Source organism: Salarias fasciatus, chromosome 6, assembly GCF_902148845.1.
Source record: "Salarias fasciatus chromosome 6, fSalaFa1.1, whole genome shotgun sequence".
NCBI classification, from domain to species: domain Eukaryota; kingdom Metazoa; phylum Chordata; class Actinopteri; order Blenniiformes; family Blenniidae; genus Salarias; species Salarias fasciatus.
In genome coordinates, this window is record NC_043750.1 from 33,472,825 (window position 1) to 33,492,533 (window position 19,709).

The 19,709-nt window shown below is 42.6% G+C and overlaps 1 long non-coding RNA gene and 1 pseudogene across 1 annotated transcript; one reads left to right on the plus strand and one right to left on the minus strand.

The window, feature by feature from the left end:
* Window positions 1-19,709, minus strand: part of LOC115390831 (complement C3-like) — a 46,406-nt pseudogene that overhangs the window by 22,128 nt on the left and 4,569 nt on the right.
* LOC115390929 (uncharacterized) lies at window positions 294-19,650 on the plus strand. Its single transcript, XR_003931714.1, has 3 exons — window positions 294-370; window positions 8,796-8,803; window positions 19,640-19,650. It is a non-coding gene; the product is annotated as an uncharacterized LOC115390929 (long non-coding RNA).

The following is a 19,709-nucleotide window of genomic DNA, read 5'->3' on the forward strand; positions in this document are numbered from 1 at the left end:
CAGAAAATCGCCTACTCTTCCACTCCCTCACAGTCACAGTGATACGTTTGGCCACCGAAATATGCTGCTGTTTGATTTTACAAGAATCAGTACTCGGTAGTGTCGACAGAATTTGGTTGGTATCTATAAAAGTACCGAAATCGGTAACCAATCGGTAATCTCTTATCATAGGATAATTAGCGTGATTGGAATCGGATGACTTTATTCACTGCAAGGACAGAAATGAAAAGGTTTCGATGTAAATTCACATTGCGCTGTACTCAGTTGCGTCTTTCCATTCTGAAAGTAACAGTGTACATTATAAGGTGTAAATTGTACTCAAGTATGAGTGAAATTACACACTTGAAAAAAAATAATCATGAAAGTGCAAGTAGCCAAAAAAACTATCTAATTACTTGTAATTTATTACTTCCACCCCTGTAAATCAGTCAATATACCTCTGAAAAATTTGTCCCACTCACTTTCGAGAGGTTATGCCCGTGATGTCTACATACATACATACACATGTTACATTGTGTGAAACATGATGATGGGTATCAAGGGGACTACCCAACAAGCTCATGTGAAACTGACAATATTGGGAGCATTTAGATAATTGTCCTAAAATTATGGAACACAAAGGATGTTTTTCATTTGGAGATACATCAATTTGAAAAAATAACATACAAATAAAAAGTAATGTTCATGCACTTTTCTGCTCCCAATGCAAAGTTTATAAGAACACCTTCCTCTACTTACAGTGATGTCAAGAGTTGAAGTGTTTCCTTGTGTATTGATAGTGAGCCTTGCAATGCCATTGCTCCCAGTGGTATCTTGAAGGTCACCAGGTGAAAGCAACACTGGAACACCTTTAGCTGGAGTCTCGTCAGGGTTCAGAACTTCAACCTGACCTCAGTGGAGAAAACACAGTCAGCTACTATCTTTGAATGAAGTCTATGTGCAAACTCAATGAGGAAGATCTATGAATTTACATCTTGTCTATTCACTGGATCTACAGGCAATGCACACAGCCTACTGCTTCATTTTCTACACCTGATCTTCACTCTATACTAGGGTGAGCAGCTCTGAAGCTATATTTGGTTAAAATGTCTAGAATAAAAACAAATCTTCTCAAATTTTGGTCAGAAAGACTTGTCAAAATGTAGACGAGATCTCACACAGACGTAGACACATCTGTGTAGTAATCCTGATCACCTGAACTGATTCGGGCCAGGTCTGGCCTGCAGGCCATATGTTTGATAGCCCTGATCAAGGACATCTCTCTGTCTGATGGGGAGGTTTTACATTTTTTTTAAGTAGATAAAAACTCAAATTTTTGCAGTTAAATTGCATGTCCACACAAAAGAAGCAGCTCACCGTGACATCGAAAGACATTCCAGGTTTGAAGTATCTAGGAGTTTTCTTGAAGTGGATAGTGTAGGGTGAAGTGACAATCTGGATGCCTCTGACTTCTGCCTCCACCATTTCACTACCTGCAACAGGAAGCCACAAAACAAGCAGGAGGTGAAGAGCCGAGGGTCATCTGTTCATATTACTCAGCTGCATCAGAGCCGCCACACTGAGCTGAAGTGGCGCCAGCAGAGGTCCTGGTCTCTTACCACTCTCAGTCAAAACACTGACAGAGACAAAAATGGAGCTTCCAATGAGTTCCTGGATGTCCGGAAAGACCTGGGTGATGTGCTCACTCTTCAGTATGGCCTCCCCCTCACCTCTCTGGACCTAATGCCACAAGGAACAGTGAAAAAACACATCCTGGAAAACATTCAGGGAAAATAAGTTCAGACACTGGTACAATTTTCAGCATTTCAACTCTTTGCAGCCACAAAAATAACTACAAATGATTTTGATATTTTTGTAATTCAATTCAGGAAACATGAAAAACCTGATATCTGTGAAGTTGTTTCCAGTCATTATCAAAACATTAGAGATATCTTACTGCTGTCAATAGTCAGTAAACTAATAAAATTTGAAGTTCACATAACGAAACACCAAAATAAGCAGGCAAGTCAGGGACGCACTGTTCAACTCCAAATACCATTTTGTTCTACTTCCATTTTAGGATGTTTTTATTAGCCTTTTTTTTTTTCAATTTAACCTATGGCCTTAACCTATGGACCTCCCACCCTCCCCCCAATAAACAATTTTGCACACACGTCGTACAATACATACACGCCCCAAAATCAATGTCTCAGTATTTAATCATTGCCAACATAGCATCTGATCAACATCCACAACGCACCAAGACACCACCAGATCAGATTCAATTCAATTCAATTAAATCCAATTCAATTCAATTCAATTCAATTCAATTCAATTCAATTCAATTCAATTCAATTCAGCTTTATTTATGAAGTGCCAATTACAACATGGTTATTTCTAGACACTTTTACACAGGGGCGGCTGGTATAAATGGGCTAGTAGGGCTAAGCCCTCCCAGCACAAAAACACAGCTAATGCAAAAAAGATGAGAAGTTTTTTTTTTCAATAACTCACAACATATTGTTTTAAGCTTACGTGAAACCAAAGGTAGCAACAGCACCAATCAGTCAAAAGAAAAACAGAGAATATCTCTAAATTAGCTGATTTTTTACAGCCCCAGCAGATACATTCATTTTGTTCTTGTAAGTGATTGACAGGTGTCATGTCCCGCCCCCCGTGGTTTACTGAGCATTTTGGGCTAGCTTCAGTTAGCCCACAGCCACTGACTTTTGACAAACAGCAGTGAATTAATGCAGCAGGGCTGCTATTGGTGCCAGAGTTGGGAAGGAGGGAGAAAAAGTTCAGCAATGGCGGGCGTTAGCATGAACCAGGTGGATTATTTGCTTCGATTAAATGCACTTGCCATGCTGTCGATTGAGTCAGACTTCATCCAAAAGTTACCCGACTTCAACAACATGGTGATTAACCTGTTTGCATCCCAGAAAGGCGTCGATGTGAGCTTCTTTTTAAATAAGGTAGGCCCATGTCGACCTGTTAAAAGACTGTGATGCCTTGTTTTTGCTGAGTGAAGGTGTGTTTGGCACTACATGTCACCAAACAGTTGTAATAAGACAGTTGCAGCAGGCTATCTGTGGGCAGTCGACCCTGTGGGTGAGCTTCATTTTTGGAGCCACATGCTGTGTCCATTATATGCACAATCAATGGTTAAAACACTTGAAACACATTAATTGCTTTAGTCCCCCTGTTGTGTTTTGTAACAAACCATGAAAATTTCTGATCTAAAAGCTCCTATAAAACCATCAGATTTTTCATTCTGATAAATTTTGAGAGTTCGGATATCTTATTTTCTGTTTCAGTTTTTTAACGGTTGAAATGATTCAATTGCAGCTTTTATTTAGTATTTTTCAAAAGGTCCCTGACTTCAGCGTGACTTAAAGCTGATGGTGCTGGAAAGACAAATCAAGAAGGACAAGACTAAATCTGGATGAGAGACACTGATGCTGGATGCCATGGCCATAACAAAATGGGCAATAACGCCATCACCAAAGTAAAAAAAAATATCAGGGTTTATGGATATATAAATGGATTTAATGTGGGAGATCTTGCTGCTGAGGTTCTCTTGTTTATGGCATGATGTTGAAAATCAGTATTAATCATAATGAAAGCTGTAAAATGACAATAGCAATATTGGTTATGATAGTGATGCTTAAAAGATAATGGCAATATTGATCATAATAGTGATGATAAAAGTATGATATACTAGCAATATAACTATATAAATAGTGATAATAATGACTAATAATATGACAATGTCAATATAGCAATGATGATCATAATTACACAAGGATGTCATTGACAATCAAATACAAGACAAACCTTGAAACCAATCCCTCAATTAAAAAAACTCAATCAGCCTGAACAGTTTTTGAGTTCCTTTTGTTTCATTTATGTCTGTGTCCTCCAAGTCTGAGGGGCAGTTCTGTGGGCAAAAATGCCTTGTTGATGCCACAGGTCAGAGGAGAATGGCCAGATTAGTTTGAGCTGATAGAAACAGTAACTCAAATAACCACTCGTTACAACCAAGAAGAGCGGAAGCAGAAGAGCATCTCTGAACGCACAACACGTCGAACCTTGAGGCAGATGGGCTACAGCAGCAGAAGACCACACCGGGGGCCACTCCTGTCAGCTAAGAATAGGAAACTGAGGCTACAATTTGCACAGGCAAAACGTTGCATGGTCTGACGAGTCTCGATTTCTGCTGCGACATTCGGATGATAGGGTCACAATTTGGCTTCAACAACATGAAAGCATGGATTCGTCCTGCCTTGTATCAACGGGTCAGGCTGGTGGTGGTGATGTAATGGTGTAGGGAATATTTTCCTGGCACCCTTTGGGCCCCTTATGGGGCATTCACACCGGACGCGTCGCGGGCGTCGTCGACGCTCGGGACGCCTCGAAGCTGACGCTTGTGACGCTTTAAACACGACGCTTGACACTGGGTGGTCACAAAGCTCGCGACGCTCGTGACGCTCTTGATGCACGTCAGTTAATTGGCGCGCTGGAGGCTGATTTCTGTTTCCAGCTATGGCGGATCGCATCAGGAGAGCGGCTTGGCTTTATTTGTTAAATAAAGCTAGACTGCGTCGTCGGAAAAGTCGCTATTGGCTGCTCTGCTCCTCTCTGCTCTGACTGCAGCGAGGAGCGCTGCTGAGACTGACCGCTTGTGAGCGCTTTGGGACGGGGGAGGGGCTCACGCAGCACCCGCTGCTCATTGACGACAGCAACGAGACGTCCTGTCACGTCTCCAGAGCACCAGAGAAGGTTGCTAGATTTGTCGCTAGTTGCTTTTGACAAAAAAACGTCGCCAAGAGGCTTTGGAAAGTCGCCAGATTTAGCGAGAAAGTCGTCAAGTTAGCAACACTGGCTGGCTGGCCCGCATCGGTGCTCGGATCACTCGTAGTGACGTAGCACCGGAGGGATCGTCTCTGATTGGTTGACGCTCAGCGGCAGCGCGTCGAAAGTTCAGTTTTCCCAACTCTCAAAAAGCGACGCTCACGACACTCCTGACGCCGGGGACGAGTGTCGTGGGCGTCGACGCTCGAAACGCTGGAAAAGCGACGCTCATGACGCTCCTGATGCGCCGCCCCGCCGCCCGCCGCTCCACGACGCTCGTCCACCATAGACTTTGCATAGAAAAGCGCCGCTCACGACGCTTGCGACGCGTCCGGTGTGAATGCACCATTAGTACCATTGAGCATCGTTGCAACGCCACAGCCTACATGAGTATTGTTGCTGACCATGTCCATCTCTTTATGACCACAGTGTACCCATCTTCTGATGGCTACTTCCAGCAGGATAACGTGCCATGTCACAAAGCTCGAATAATCTCAGACTGCTTTCTTGAACATGGCAATGAGTTCACTGTACTCAAATGGCCTCCACAGTCACCAGATCTCAATCCAATAGAGCACTTTTAGGATGTGGTGGAATGGGAGATTCGCATCATGGATGTGCAGCCGACAAATCTGCAGCAACTGCATGATGCTGGCATGTCAATACTTACCAAACTCTCTGAGGAATGTCTCCAGTACCTTGTTGAATCTATCCCACAAGGATTAAGGCAGATCTGAAGGCAAAAGGGGGTTCAACCCGGTTCTAGCAAGGTGTACCTAATAAAGTGGCTGGTGAGTGTATATGGAGAATTCAATATTGACCTTTTGAATCCAAACCACAAACCCACCAATGAGTTTATTGATAGAATGTTTAGAATCTCATTATTGCCATCAATTACTAAGCCCAGTAAGACACGGAGCACGGACTGTCAGCACCTTGTCAGAAAATTTAAATGTTCCAGTACAGAAGAGGGAAACAGTTTCAGATCATTTTCTTATAATTTACCCTCCACATTTGATAATAATTCAGCTTATTAATCTGTGTGGTTTTTTTTGTTTGTTTTTTTTTTTTTACTTTTGAGTCCCGAGTGGAGCAGAAGAATAAAGTTATTAGCAGTTCGTGACAAATAATGGCTCCTTTTTTAAATCACCAGATACCTTAAATCATTCTTTTTGTCCACAGATTTGATAGTTTAAATCAGAATAAAAACATGTTGAGCTTTGATTAGGAAAAGTTTCATTATTTGTCCGCTCTGTCTCTGAAGGCACGGAGTCAGTGGAAAGTTGTTTTTTTATTATTATTATTTTTTTTTTCTTCCCCATTCTTTCGTGAGGTTAATAATTGAGATGAATTAAAACATTGGGGTTATTGCAGGAGTGGCGGAGAGGCAGATGAATGCATTAAATCGGAGTTTGGGTCTGAATGGAGGAAATGCAGTTCATCCAGGAGCGATAGGATTAACCATCACCTTCTCCAAGGCTGAGTTTAGGAGCTCTGGCTTTTCTGTTTCACTGTCATATACAGTGAATATATTTCACAGACATATATTCATGTCCCCAGCTCTGACAGCTAAGAGGGTTTTTTTTTTTTTTTTAAGCAGCAGCACCTTGGTGAGACGGAGCTGTTCAGCCAATCAAAGAGCTTTATTTCGAGGGTGTGGACAGCTCTACTCGGAGCTGATCGGCGCCTCTCGGAGCGCACCACACACTACAGGATTTGCGATCGGAAATATTTAACATGTTCATTATCTACGATCTCCCCTTCCGACACCTCCCGAGAGGCTCTGACCGGAAAAAAATCTCTCGGAACACACCGCACACTGCACAAAGATTGGACCCAAACTCATTTGCATACTCCCGACAATCGGACCCTGTCAGCCTCGAACGGGAGGAGAAGATCGGGGCAAAATTTGGCGCGATCATCCTGTAGTGTGTGGAAGCCTTTACACTTTCACAATCCAGTTTTGGATGTCATGTAAACATTCTGAGCTGGACCCGTTGATATTATCAAAACAAACTGTATTTATTACTGTATGAATCAATGTTTGTTGGTTCCTCCTGGATCCAAGTTTTGACTATTGGTAAAATCCTTGACCTCGGATCCAGGAGGTTCCAGGAGTAACAATGCAGTTTTCGTCCTGATCGTGGAACACTGGACCACCTCTCCGGTGCCTGAGTGTTTGCGGGAGTTCACCCAACCAGTTCACATATGTTTGGTGGACTTGGAGAAGGTGTTCAACAGTGTCCCCCGTGGTGTCTTGTGTGGGGTGCTTTGGGAGTACGGAGTCCAGGGCCCCTTGTTAAGGGCCATACAGACTCTGTATGACCGAAGCAGGATCCTGGTCCGTATTGCCAGCAGTAAGTCAGGCCTGTTCCCGGTGCATCCTGGACTCCAGCAGGGCTGCCCTTTGCTACCGGTTCTGTTCAGAATTTTTGTGGACAGAATTTCTAGGTGCAGTCAAGGGATCGGAGGGGCGCCGATTTTTGGACCACAAGATTTCATCTGTTTTTTGCAGATGATGTTGTCCTGTTAGCATCATCAAACCTGGACCTACAGCATGAACTGGAGTGGTTTACAGTTGAGTGTGAAGCGATGGGGATCAGAATCAGCACTTCCAAATCCCAGGCCATGGTCCTCGACTGGAAGAACCTGGTCTGCTGAGCCGAAAGGCAAAGCTCAGCTGTACAGTGTACAATACATACTGTATATTTCTGTGTACAATATACATGTACATATATGTTGTTCTATTGCTGCTAAAGGGCTCTCTGCTGTACATCAGCACATCTGTACATTTGTACTTTTTATATTCCTACGCATCCTTGTATTTTTGCTGCTCTTGTGTATATATTTATATTATTTATTGTTATTCTTATTTCTTTCTATTTACACCAAGAGTTGAGTTGTATTTTTAAATTTTGTCGTATATGCATGACGACAATAAACACATTGTATTCTATTCTATTCTGATGTCTTCAATTTTGGTGCTGCCTGGAGGTGAGCCGGGGAGGCTCTCCAGGTGGTGTGGTTGTTGTATTATGACCTACGGACATAAATAAAACACTGAGAAACTCTGTCAAGGCTGGTGTCACCATGCTGCAGCCCCCATTGAGAGACAGTGATATGCCACAACCTGATGTTAGGTTTTATTCTATTCTCATCATGGAGGGTGCCTTCAACTAAATTTACTCTGTCCCCTAAATGCCCAAAGACTTTAAACCACCACAACAAAACTGAAAGGAAATGTACCTTAAGTGCAGACTTTCAGTTTTAATATGAGGAGGTAATGCACTGAGAATAAATGCTGAAAATTGTGAAAATGTACTAATACAGTGTCTTTATAAAGACACAGCAGAGATAGTAATGTTGCCCCACCTCAATTGAAATACCTTGATTTTATTCTGCCACATTTGGATGAGGATTAATCTGTACTTACTGGCACCCTCTGAAGAGAGCTTGGGAAGCTTTTCTTCTGTCCCTCCTGCACAACTCCAAACACCACATAAGCCGTCCCGTCCACTTCTTTACCGAACAGATACCTGAAACCACAAGAATAACACAGATCAAACCACCACAGGGACTGAAAAGGAACTTTAAAAAAAAAAAAAAAAAAAAAGCAGCGTTTCCACTGCACAGTTTTGTGTCAGGTCGGGTCGGCATGTGTTTCCATGGTACCACAAGAACTGTTACCACCTGTGACCACCAAGACCATTTTCAGCTACTGTTCCATATGTGATACCTGGAGCCATGTCTCGGATATGATAGGGAGGGTCTTCAACAATACTTCTTGGTCTTCTCAGGAGATGCACATGCCACTCTCCATCATTGGAGAGGAGGAGATTCAATGGGAACTGGATGGTGCTGTTAGATTCAGTGATGTGGATGCAAATGAACTGAAATGGTCAGTTTCATCAACAGCTTGTTGATGTTTATCAGTACAGAGTGAAATAGGGGTTACATGGGAGTCCAATCAGTCAACCTTTATTTATTGAGAGCATTAGGAAAATGTTTAAAAGTAATTAAAAAGTTACTTTTTCAGCAACGCATTACTTTTTTTGGTTTCAGTAACTGAGTTACTTTTGCATGAAATAACGATTAACTATAACTATTTCAGTAACTTGCACAACACTCATCATGACACAGCCTTTCATAACCGTAAACCCACAGTGATTTAGGTCTAGTTACGCTTTTGCCGACCCAACCCACACAGATACTAGTTGCACAGTGAAAATGCGGGTAAAGATGGTCAAATGTAGCAGCAGCAGTAATAGAAGCAACACAGATTACCAATTGTGATACCAGATACCATGCTTCATTTTTTTAATTTCTCACAGTTACTCCAACACTCCAGTCTCCTATCCTCCAACTCCTCTAAAGTTTGACTCACGTTGCTTTGATTTCCACAGTCAGGTCGTTGCTGTCCACGTAGAAGTAGGAGTCCTGAGGTTTGAGTTTCACCTCAAAACTGGGAAGCACTGTCAACATAAAATATTTTTCAATAGTTATTCCTTCAAAAATAAAATACATTAACTGACACTTCAACAGTGACGTTAAGAAGAGACTCACCGTATTCTTTCACCTCAAAATCTGCTGAATAGCTTTGCTGCGGATCACTTTGAAACCTTGCCACCACCTTCCACAGGCCAGGACTACACACACACACACACACACACACACACACACACACACAAAATAATTAACAGTTACCAATAACTTAACCATTACGGCCAATTTAAATCAAATGAAGTCAAAAGTGTAATACAGGAAATATTGTAATAGTACATTTTTTTAAATCAGCTTTGTGTAATACTACCATTAGGTCATTGTGACTTCCTGCTCTTTTCACCTTTCACTCGAATTTTATTCTGTCAGATCAGAAGATGATGGAGAGAAGGCAAACTGTGCCTTTACAAAATGCATTGGGAGATGATGGGAAATCAATATGCCACAGTTCGAAGGTGTTCAAGATTTTGTGGCACAGTGGGTGATGCAGGATTTTACATTGGCAGTCTGAGACCTATCTGCCTTATACGCCTTTCCCACTGGCCAAAAAACCCATTAAAGCCCGCAAATAATCGGCTCCTCATGGCATTGGGAAAGAGTTTAAACGGCATTTCAAGCCGGGTCGATCGACCCTTCAAGCGACCCGGGTTTTAATCGGCTCGGCTTGAGTGTGAAAGGCACAGCCGGGTCAACGAGGTAATTTACATGATGATGTCGATGTAGCATAGCTACGTTAGAGCACTTGTTGTTGTTTTTAGACACAGCGTGAGACTTCCTTCGTTAAGATAACCCAGCATTGACAAGATAGTGAGATCAGAAAGATTCTCTTGATCTGTGGGGAAGAGGAGATTTGTCGACAGGTAACGGGGACTGTGTTCCGCTGCAATGTTTGCCTCATCATTCTCGTTGCGCTGATGATGTCATCAAAGTGGGACATCGTCAGCGCGGCAAACCGCAGCCACACAACTAGCCTGCAGGTGATCTTGGTAGATCACCCTTGTGTGTATATGTTTGCTTATTATTGATATACTTTTGGAAATGACGTCTCTGGCATTCTCTTTGTAAGTGTGAAAAATGGACCTATGTGACCTGGATTAGTTTTTGTAACATTTTCCCTATGACCTGGAACAAAATTCCCAGGTGGCATTGTCTGCGGCATTAACTAAAAATCCACCGCCCTGCCACATTATGCAGCCGGAGTCTGAAATGTATGGCATCTCTGCGTGGTCACTCCGAAATCATACGAGAAAACAATCGCAACAGTCATCAGATAGTCGCTGATGAATGCTTGAGTTCGAACAATCTTGACCTGGGGGGTATTGCACAAAAGTAGGATAAATACATCCAGGATAAATGAAAATGCGTGGCTTGAGTAAGCCTAGTTGGTGTTTTCTCAGGTTAATCGGTTGCACGTTTGCCGAGCCAGGATGAAAAGACGTGGCTTACTCAAGCCAGGTGAGGAGCATCAGGATAAGTGCGCGTTCACGGCGTTCTTCAGAAGACCACAAGATCGATCACAGAATCACAGATTGAAAATGGAACAAGGACATGCATCTTACTTCAGGCAGAATGAGCAGCAGTGTGTGAACTACACCGCGGCTGTCGGGGGGGCTCACTTATATGGGGGGGGGGGGGGGGGGGGGGGGGGGGGGGGGGGGGGGGGCAGAGCGAAGACTTTACACAAAACACATCTATTATTACAGCCTGTACGTCTGCTTTAAGTGCCGTTTAAGACATAGCGCCCCCCACGCTTCAATGGTGAGGACAAGTACTGCATGCAGGCCGGCATCTTTATTAAAGTGAAATAGTGATGCGCAAATCATCCACTACAAATGGCCTAATTCAGCATATGATCCATGATTATGATCATATAGAAATAATAATAATGAAATACAGGAAATACATAGGGGAAACAGCATTTTGCCAATATCTACCCCCCCAAAAAAATAAAAAAATAAAAATAAATTAAAAAAATAAATAAATAAAAATGTTTTCACAAATCATGTTTTCTGGGGGCCTTATGTCTCAAAGGAGATCTGAGACCCCCTCCTCCGCCCCCGTAGTTTGCACCCTGATGAGCAGGCAATGCTTCTTCAACTATATGAAGAAGTAAAACACATAATCCACAAGAAAAGCAACACGAGTGTTGTAATAAAGGAGAGGTAAAAAGCCTGGCAAGTAATAATGACCGGATCAATGCGTAATAGCGCCAACATCTACAATGAATAAACTGTACTCCACAGACACTGCCATTACAGTTCAAGGATGCGGAGCTGATGACTTTCCAAGTCCACTAATAAATACTGGTGTTTTTCTTTAATGTGGCCCATAAGGGCATGTTACTCAGGTTATGTGAAGTATTATTAAGTTCAAAGAAAATTTCAGCTCTGTGTCCATGTTATCTATTGAATCAATTCTTCTCATGCTGTGTTCTGTTTCATCCTCATCTGTCATGAAGAACAAACCTGTCCGGCCAGAAAAGAACCTGCAGTAGGTGAAAACAAAACATAAAAATATTCTGCATTCTGGTAAGTTACTTAAGTGTAGCTCAAGGAGAAATTATTAAATGAACTGATAAATTTGGTGTCTTCTGAGAAAGAATTTCTGTATGATTTTAGCCGTTAAAAAAGTGGAGTCAGAATGATGTAGGACCCTTTCACTCCTAAAGGTGGAGTTCTGAAATAGAACGATTTTCCTATTTTCAGGAGACAGCTAAGACAAAAAGATATGCTGTCTGTTATATTGTAGTCCATTTCAGTGGTGTGATACATTTAATTTTCCTGTGTTTCTCATTTTACTCATTGTGTAGCTTCAGGGTTGTTGTATTTTATTTCTTATTCTTTATTTTTTACATCAGTGCGGTTTAGTACCAATTTCATTAAGGTTTTTTTTTTTTTTTCCATTGTTTTTACAATAATTGTGAACCTTTTATTGTAGGACTTGTATTAATAAAGAAAGGATTCTGAAATGTCTGTGTTGAAAGTTATTTTGGTCTTTATATAATCTGTGCAACAAAATAATACTAAAGTCAACCAGACCCTGCAAATGCAATGACTACAGTTGTAAGATTTGGCTGCAGGATGATTAAATGATGTAATGTGTGTAAAAATCAAGGAAATGCTGTAAGCCACACCCATTTCCCACATTGTTGACAGCAGATTAATCTTATCCTAGGTAGTTGGCCTGGTGTGAAGCAGGCTAGCTGCAGAGAATAAATCACCATGGTGACTTGTCCGGGATAAACTTGGCCAGCTTTTGTGCACCCGACTTGAGGCTAACGTTGTCCAGGATAACCACAGGATCACCACAGTTTGCCGGCTTAATCCTTTATCCTGGTTTTGTGCAATACCCCCCAGGTGTGCTCTCAGGCTAATCTTGCAATATCTCTAACTGTTGCTAATAATCCACCCTTGAATCATCAATCTATACCGGATCATAGTATCCACTCTTCGGAGTTCACCTCCGGGCAGTTCTTGTCTGTCATCCAGCTGCCTGCCACCTTCTTGCCTTGGTCAAGTTTTCATGGACCTTCTAATCATCTCCACAACTGGAAGCACTCCAACCATCAGCCCGGTCGGCTCCTGACCCCGACGTCTGCTGCAACACCTCCACTGCCTGCCTTCCCGCTCCAGGCTCAGACTCGGCTCCAACTCAGCTCATGAACCCCTCTAAGCTTGCAGAGTCCGTTCCTACGTACCATTCTAGGACTTCACTCAGCCATCACCCACCATCTTAGTGCCAGCACTCAGTTCAGTTTCATCACCCTCTCTCTCAGCATCAAACTCTTTAAACTTTAAACGCCTCCAGGAAGAGCTGGAGGAAGTGTCTGTGGAAAGACAAGTCTGGGCATCCCTGCTTAGACTGCTGCCTCCACAGTGTGGTTGAAGATGGATGGATGGATGGGCATTTAATCTCCTTTTTATTTGTCCACAATATTGCATGATACATTAAGTTTTGTTGCACCTCTGAAAAAAATGGGACTCCTTTTGTTCTGTTTGGCAACTTTGTCTGCGGCAATGTATATTCATTCAACACGGGTTTCTTTTATTTAGATTTTTTATCCTATTGTGAGTGTTGTGAAACAAATTAGTGTTGTGCTTCACAATTAAAAGGACATGTTTCACAACAAGTAATATCCAATCATTTTTCCTGGTACTTTAACCACAATATGCGTTTCTTCTTATCTTGTTCTAGTCGCATGATAAAGGTTCACTGAGGATATTTTGTCATAATTTTTATTGACCCAAGCAATGCCACTTATTTCTTCTTTACTTGACTACATTTGAAATTTGACTTCATTGACAGATTACAAAACTAGTTATGTTTTGGTTCACTCACTATTCAACGTTTATTCTTGTAAAGCTAAGTTAAAAAAGCAGTCATATTGTTGTGAATGGTGTGGTTTTAGAATAAACTCAGTACCTCTTGCAACTGTTCCGTGTGAAAATGTAAATTTAGAAATTAATAAAATACTCACCTCACGGTTTCAGGGAGTTGATAATGACCAGAGTGAATGCCTGATTTCAGTGAGACTGGATCAACTTGTAAAACGATGCCATCAGGGGTCTGAGGGGAAAAATCTATCAGTCAGACATCCAGTGTAAAGATGACTTTACCTTTCATTCAGTTGAAATATACTTTGACGTGTACAGCTCAGAGACACGTCTTTTCCGAGTTACGAAAAGAAACTATTTTCTGTTCATGCACCAGGTCAGCACAGATATCCTTGTAAAGTGTTATTCCTACACTCATAACACTTAAACTCACATTTAAAGATATATTTCATAGTCTCCTTATTCCCCCCACTAAGGAGGTGAAAATAGGGATCTTAAAAGCAAAGCAGGACTGCAAATGGAAGCTGGAGAACAAGATGGCTATGAAAAATCTTGGATCTGCTTGGTCAAGCATGAAAGCCATTGCAGGCCTCCAACACTCCAAAACCAGTAGTATCATCTCATCTCTTTTGATGGTTTTGAGTCAGAATTTGAATTTGCAAATGCACTGAACTGTTTTTATACACGTTTTGATGCTTTTGATTTTAGTCAGGAAATACAGGAAGTGAGTTATGACGTACGTGACAATTAGCACTTTTTTATTTCCTTGAAGGATGTTGTAAAATCCTTCTGTTCCCTCAAACCAAACAAAAGCTATGGTCCTGATAACATCTGCGGCCACTTGTTGAAATCTTGTGCAAAGGAACTGAGCTCTATTTTTCAGCACCTTTTTCATCAGTCTCTAAAGAGGCAGCATGTGCCAAGAGTCTGGAAGGATGCTGTTGTCATCCCTGCCCCAAAAAGTAGTTTTCCTAAAACCCTGAATGACTTCAGACCAATCGTGTTGATATCGATTGTAATGAAATGTTTTGAGAAAATTGTTAAATCTGAAATTCTGAAGAATACTGAGCATGACCTTGATCCCATGCAGTTCGCTTATAGATCTAACATAGGGGATGCTACATTTACCTCAATTACATTTGCTTTTTAAACATTTGGAGGGAATAGGAACACATTCAAGACTTTTATTTACTGTTTTTTCTTCTGTTTTCAATACGATCCAACCTCATGTTTTAGCCTCAAGACTTTTGGACCATTTTAACATAAGTCACAATCTTGTGGGGTGGATTCTGAACTTTTTAACTGACAGGACACAGAAAGTGAGAGTGAATGGAACTGTCTCGGATCATGTTACATCCTGCAGATGAAGGAGCGGCATTACTGCAGCGGGAATTGAATATTCGTCGGAAGATTATTTACAGACCGCGCATAGATGTTTTGGCGTTTCCGGACAGTTATCTTTTGGAACGGTACCGCTTCACGTCTCAATCCATACGCTACATTTCACAATCTTTTCCGTCCATACATTTGCAACATAATCAACCGTAGTCGCGCACTCACATCCCAGCGGATATTGTGTGTTACGTTGCAGTTCTTCAAATGGGAGTTTTTTTATAAAACACTGGAGATGCAGAGCACTTAGGAGTTTAAATCACCCCCATCATTACCACCACAGCAAATAAAACATATGACACAAATTTTAATTTTGTCTTCTTTATTTCCTACAAATAAAATAACAAGTTTAGTTCATGTTCCAATAGTGAACATAATTCACCTGTGACCATGAACCCACCTGCAATTTGTTCTCCAGTATCTCAATTTCCAATTTCGTCTTCTTCATCTGGAGGTCCAGATGCTGCTGTTCTTTATGGGATTTCTCTATTTTGTTAAGTAAGTGGATTTTGTACATTTCTTTGACTGGTAACTGGGAATACATAGAGGACATTAAATTATACAGCTGTAACATGAATTGAATGAAATGAACCTCTGGTGTTTACTGAACATCATCTCACAGTGTTGGTCTGTGATGTGGAAGTTGAGAGACCATCCTGCTGCTGACCAGCCATGATCTGTTAAAAAGGATGACAATGTTGAATATTTCAGTGTCGGCTAAATGTCAAGCTCTATGTTCCACAGGAGTATTCAGAATTTTAATGGGAAGAGAACAATCAGTAACGTACCTCTATATGACTTTCTGGATCCTCTGTGAAGGCAGCAGACACGGTTTTATCCTCCTCATCCTAGATAAATGACATCTTTCAGTATAATTTGCGTATATTTTTCCAAACTAACATTTGGCAAAAATATTTTGAGTATTTCCTCCTGACAGTTTCAGGTTGGTTGTAGCATGAAGGGGCTCCAGCAGGCAGATAGAACCTTCACAATCTGGGCCAAAAGAAGAAAAGACATGAAAGACAAAATAAATATTTGTATCATTAACATTTTCAAAATATTATACTCACGCGCACACACACATTTTATAAACCCACTTTTGTCCAGGGGGGTGCCCTCAGTGGACGAGCTCCCTCCAGGGATTCCCTCAGCTGCTGGTCTTCCCATATTCTGGCTTAGGGCCAGCTCCTCTGCCTCCATTAAAGGTGGTGGTGCGGGCCCCCACTGGTTTTACAGGCCTGGGCTTTTTTTCTGTTGGCTGTTAGTTTAAATAGGATTAATTATTTAACATAACATGATGTAGATTTGTGACATAAAACAACTGCACAGTCCATTAGCCACTTCATATTTCTGCTACTTTACAATGTTAAACATGCTTAAAATGATGTGCCTCAATGAGATTATGCCGAGGTCTTACCTGTTTGAACAATGTTTTTATATTTCATCTTTAGCTGCTGCCATGTGCGCTTCTTCTCCACGGAATTACAGCTAAACGAAATACCTTAACTGGTGACCATTCAAACAGTTTCCCTGTAATAATATTTAATATTCAATAATTTTCTGATATAAAGGACTTCATTTAAACTTACGCATTGACACGGGCAGCAATTTTCTGCCACGGCATCTCCCTCTCTTTCGCTGCTGCAGCGGTGTTGCATTTTTTTCAGAAAATGTGTTCCAGCTTCCATATGTCGCTCTCCGCTTCTCTGTTGCCATGGTGACTCGTCGAATCTGTGGTCTATTAATACTGGTTTTTTATAGTTGTCGTGCACGTGCTAAACTCCAGGTGAAACTACTTGAAGTTGAGTAATCAACTCAAATCAGCTGTTGTGTAACCGAAAACCCAGATCAACACAGAGTTCAGGATTTCACTCAGAGTTTTTTCAACCTGCTTGGTGAAATAGACCCCAGGCTGTGGCAGGGATTATTGGAGCTGCTAACATCGTATCAGCTGCCAGGATGAACGGGGCTGTTGTAATGGTTGTGACCGAGGAGGAAACAGCAAACACCGTCGTCTCAGCTCGTGTGGTGATCAGAGACCTGCCGGTTCCTGTCTTGCCTCTGACCACACCAGCTAAAACAGTCATCCTGGGCAACGTTCCTCCATACATCACAGACGTGGACATTATTAACGCCTTGTCCAGGTTTGGAAAGGTGGTGTCTCCTCTGAGGAAGCTGTCCTCTGGTTGCAAAGACCCTGAATTCCGTCACATTGTGAGCTACAGAAGACAGCTCTTCATGGTGTTGAAGAATAACAACCAGGAATTAAACCTGAGCTTGTTCGGCACCATGGAGGGCTTCGACTACACCCTGTTCGTCACTACAGACAACATGAGATGCTTCAGGTGTGGACAGAAGGGACACCAACGGAGGACCTGTCCTGAGGGGGACACTGCTGGAGGAGGTGACAGAGGAGAGAGGAGTGGAGCGGAGGAGGAGGCTGCTGGAGGAGGTGACGGAGGAGGAGGTGGTGAAGAGGGAGAGAAGAGCGGTGGTGGAGGTGACGGAGAGGAAAGCGGTGGAGGCGGCGAAGACGACAGGAGTGGAGGAGGAGGTGAACAGGAAGAACAGCGTGGAGAGAGGACTGGAGCAGAAGAAAGAGGTGGAGGAGGTGAAGGCAAGGATGGAGAGCAGACTGTTGGAGGTGGAGCAGAGGTGGAGCAGCCTCTCTCTCAGGAGGATCCTGTGGGTGGAGCTTCTGGTGTGGACTCTCAGGAAGGTGGAGTTCTGACTGGAGGCCAGGAGGAGTCAGAGCAACCTGTGACCGATAGAGTGAGGGTGGATGTGGAGATGGAGGAGGAGGACAGCAGCAGCAGGATGGTGCTGCGAGACAAACGGAAACAGAAAGAAGTGGGTGGAGCTAAAGAAAAGAGGGTCAAGTCGAATAAAAGGAAGTTGGTGAGTTCCCAGGAGACTGGGACTGATCAGAGTTCAGCTGAAGAGGGTGAGGGAGGGACAAGAGACTCTCTGGAGGAAGGTGGAGATTATCACTGGGACTTAACAGCCGAGGAGGTCCAGGAGGGAGCTTATGGGACAACAGCAATGAAGAGTTTCTTGGAAAAAACCAAGAATAAAAAAGGTGTTAAGGTGGAGGACTACTTTTCAGATCTGGAAGATTTTGTTTATGTTAGTAAAGTCAACATAAAGTACAATGGAAGCAGGGAGCTGACGGATCGTGAGAAATACAGACTGAAAAGACTGGTGCAGAAAGTGAAAAAAGAGCTGAAAGAGCAGAAAGAATAGGAGTTCCCATGACTCTTTTTTTACATGTAGAGGGCTCTGTTTGCTGGGACTGATGGGGGCTTTAAACCATGCAGGGAGTCTGTCACTGATCTTGATATGAGAATTGCTTTAACAACTTGTGAACATGAGAATGGTGATGGAAATGTAAAGGATTATTTGAAATGTGAATAAAGTGTGTTTTTAAAGTCTCTCTCTCTCTCTCTCTCTCTCTATGTGTGTGTGTGTGTGCAAACTGATCGATGGTGCGGTTTTTGCTCTTTTTTTATGACTGTCTTTATTGTTCAGCCCTTTGTGTTGTTTTTATAAATATGAAAAGTGCTTTTACAAATAAAGATTGAGATTGAGATGGCTCCGCCTGCCGCCATCGCTGCTCTGTATTTAGCATGGAAATGTCAGCGTCGGCTGTGGGCGAGGCGCCAACATCGCTTCTGGATGCATGCTGCCCTACGGAGGCGGTCTGACCTCGGTGAGTTCCACCGTCTTCTGCAGGAGCTTTACCCGGACGGCCGCTTCCAGCGCTACTTCAGGCTGACGCCCAGTTTCCACCAGAAGCGGTGAACAAATGAAATCACGCCGCAAGCCGCTCGCCGCAAGCCGCTCGCCTTGGCATCATGCCAACTGCTTTGCGTGGTCGGAGCCCTGCATGCCCTACGTCAGCATGTCTGTGACGACCTCCACACAGATAGGTTGTCCTGGCGCGAATTTGCTTGAAAAGTTCAATTATTTCAACTCAAGCGACAAGCGTCAAGCGATGAAGTGGCGGGTGGCAGCGAGTGGCAGTACAAGCTGACGGGCGCGCAAATTTTTCGCTGGTAATGCTCGCAGCCGGCCACCCCACACGTCATCGGTTGCCGTCCGCCGCCCGCCGCTCAAGATTGAGCGACAATCGCGTCATTACATTGACTTTGCAGGAAATCTCACTGCACGAAAAATTTGCATCGCGTCCGGTGGAAGCACAGCGTAACGGTGAATTTCAGCTGCTCCCTTCCGGTCGGAGGTTCAGGGTACCCGCCTGTAAAACTAAACGTCATGCAAACAGATTTGTACCAGCAGCAATTTGTGCTTTAAACAAATGAGAGGAACTGAAATATAACTAATAAAGTTACTTTTGAATGTCTTCTCTCATCTTAATCTCAAGGATGGCACATTCTTATCTAGCGGGGTCTGATATATTTTCAGCCATTTCTATTTTATTAGTTATTTATGCTTTTACTTCGGGGCTATCTCCTTTGTTCTTTTAGCCATAGCACTGTCGTCACTTTGTCTTGTCTTGTGTTGTTTTCAGGTGTGTTACAAAATGGGAAAAGTCACTCACTGTAAACTGAATTTACCTAAAGATACAAGAAATATTTTGAATCTTGAATCTTAATAAAATGTTTGTCATTACAAACCTTAAATAAAAGTAAT